General features: G+C 40.9%; 1 non-coding gene across 1 annotated transcript; it reads right to left on the bottom strand.

Annotated features, from left to right (window-relative positions):
* Positions 1–262: 262 nt before the first annotated feature.
* Positions 263–334, bottom strand: TRNAE-UUC. The gene has a single exon. It is a non-coding gene; the product is annotated as a tRNA-Glu (tRNA).
* Between the last annotated feature and the right edge of the window lie 2603 nt (positions 335–2937).

Raw genomic sequence — 2937 nt, 5'->3', positions numbered from 1 at the left:
AAATAATGTATGTATGGCCAGTCTTCACGAACGAAGATTTGGGGAAAGGTCTTTTACCTTTCCAGCCTGCGCAATGGATTTTTTAGGTGAGACACAGCCTGCGCTGAACTGAGCCCACCCTTTAATCCTAAGGTTCATCTGCCGGGGCCAAGCAAGCTTGGACAATGGCAGTGAGGTCCTCAGGACGTAGGTTTGTTTAGAGTGACCTTCTCTTAGATGGATGGCCTCACAGGGCTAACGAGCTCCATCTGCCCGGGGGAGTATCCCTGACCGGGAATTGAACCCGGGCCGCGGCGGTGAAAGCACCGCATCCTAACCACTAGACCACCAGGGGTCCCCTTTTGCAAATAAAGCAAGAGAGCATTATACATTTCCCACTTTCTTGTCCCTCTTTTTCCTCCTTTCCCCAGGGCTGCAGAATTATCTCCCTGACTAATCACAATTCATTCAGTGTACCTATAGGCAGGGAATCTACCTCAGGCTAAAGCTGGTGCCTTTCCTGCTGCCTATCTAGGGTATTTTTAATGTTTTTTTACTGACACAAGTGAGTTTGTTACCCTGATTGTATAGATGAAGAAAGGGTTGCACAGAAGAACAAATGAAGGAAAATAAAACACAGTAGGTTAATTTCCAGCCCCTCTGCCACCAAAACTATTTGTCACATTGGGCAAGGAAATTTAAACTGAGCATAGAGGGATTTGGACTGGTTATAAAGAAAAACATTTTCTTTGTGAGAACACTCAAGCAGTGGCACAGGTTCCTGGGCAGGCTGTGCCATCCTTGCAGGTTTCAAAACCTAGGAGGATAAATCTCTGAGCAACCTGGACTGACCCCACAGCTGACCCTGCTTTTAGCAGGAGGTTGAACTGGAGATCTCCTGAGGTCTTTTCCAACCTAAGTTATGCTCTGATCCCTGTGGTCAGAGGACAGCCATAGAAGTCTACTACGGTGAAGATGAAGATTAAAGAATCTTTAAGACAGTTATTTTATATTTTCTAACACTGGAAATAACTGTTGTGCTCTGCCCAAATCTCCTCTTTTTGCTAGTGGTATTCAGGGTAGTATTTGCACATTTTTTTGTGTGAATTACTGTTAATTTGTGAAGCAGCACTCTCAAGCACTCATATTTAAGAAAAAAAACTTGCTCTGAAGAAGCAGTGACAACTAATTAAAAGCCAAAGCAACCAACAAAACCCAAAAAAACCTATTCAAAGGATCCATAGGAAAACTAGAAGACAGTTCTTCACTCTGTTTAAAATGATTAGTGTGCTTCCTAGAGCAAAAGAAAAGGAAAAAGGAATAGTATACTCTACTTAAAAATGCTGAATGACACTTTTCCTGTCTCTTTTCAACATTCATATTTTCTACCCACTCTTAAATAGCATTCTGTATGAAATAACAGATAAGATATTTTCAAATAATGGAAGCTTCTTTTTGTGGTAATTCTGAGAAATACAATGAAATGTATCATTAAGGGAAAACTACCAAAGAATAGAGATGCAATTAAATTTTCTTTCTCTGCTGAACCTCGTAGATCACTGAAAAGGGAGAATTTTCATGTTTATTCTTCCTTTTAAAAATAAAATATTCTACTCACTTCAAATATTCTGCCTTCAAACTCCTGCAAAGGAGTTGCCATCAGTACCACTGCTGCTATTTTAGCATATTACAATTATTTCAGAGATGCAGAGAAACAATATCTCAGCTGATATGCCAGGACCAAAACTCCCAATGAGAGCATTCACATCAGATTACCTCCATCTCTCTATAAATAGTGTGCCTGTAAGAGGAGAGGGCAAGGGGACTCTTATTTCCTTTCATTCATGATGTGTCTGCCTTGTCTCTTAAACTAAGCTGTTTAGATCAGGGACTTTCTTATACCATGAGGTAACATAGAGCACAGCACACTAGGACTTGAATCCCATTTAGTACATATACCAGCGACAGCTAGACAAAAAAAAAAATCAGCTATAGAGAAAATATAGGCAGATGAAATAGAAGCTTTCTCACCATAGAGGTGGTTTTGCAATGGTAAACAAAGAAACAATCATAAATTAGGTTAGACTGCATAAACAGATGATTTCCTGCACTTTGTCATTTTTAGATACTCTACTCAGGACCTTACAGAAGAAATGACTCACAAGTACTGTAGCCAAACTGTGCTTCAGTGAAACAAGATGAACCACATAAGAAACTTGGGCTCAGGAGTGCTATGGCAAAGATTATGATGGCTTTAGATGCTATATACTGAGACTACTTTTTACAACACATGGGAGAAGAAACGGGAAAAGGGAGAAATGCATGAGAGGGATTCAGGTATTTGGTGAATTGTTTTACACCAACATTAGAAAACATGGAAGAAAGGGATGATGTCTCACTCAGATTTTGGTTTTACTTCCATAAGAAGTTCCTAGTTATGTACCTGCTTGCAGAGCTCAGCCCTTCGCATCAAAAGTGACTTTAATTCAGCCAAAAATGTTAGTGGCTCTTCATACACATCCTTGCGGGGAATACTTCCACATTCTTTGGAAAGGAAAGATCCTGTTTTCATCCACATGAGTGCTCTAAACAGCTGCACTGTGGGGTGATTTCCTCTCTTTTCTCTGGCCTAATTAATATACAGCCAACTCACCTTTACCCAAGACCTCTCCCTCCAGGTTATTAAGCACGTAATGAATGCAGAGAGGATGTTTCACTACAGCCAGCCTGGATCTGCAGACTTGTTAGCTTACACAGGCACTGTGTGAGCATGGCTGAACTGCTTGCAGGCATTGACCCAAGTCAACAAGAGCTCTGGACCTAATTCGAGGCACTCCAGTGCATTTACATTGCCTTCCAGGAACTAGATCATCATCATCATACACAGGACAAAGCAGAGAAATTACACACAGAGTAGCCCCAGACCTAGGCTGTTTAGCCTTCAGATGAAGCTAAAAA

Source organism: Neopelma chrysocephalum, unplaced genomic scaffold (genome assembly GCF_003984885.1).
Source record: "Neopelma chrysocephalum unplaced genomic scaffold, ASM398488v2 Primary Assembly neopelma1_382, whole genome shotgun sequence".
NCBI classification, from domain to species: domain Eukaryota; kingdom Metazoa; phylum Chordata; class Aves; order Passeriformes; family Pipridae; genus Neopelma; species Neopelma chrysocephalum.
Note: the sequence above shows the minus strand (reverse complement) of the source record. Positions and strands in the feature narration are given on the sequence as shown.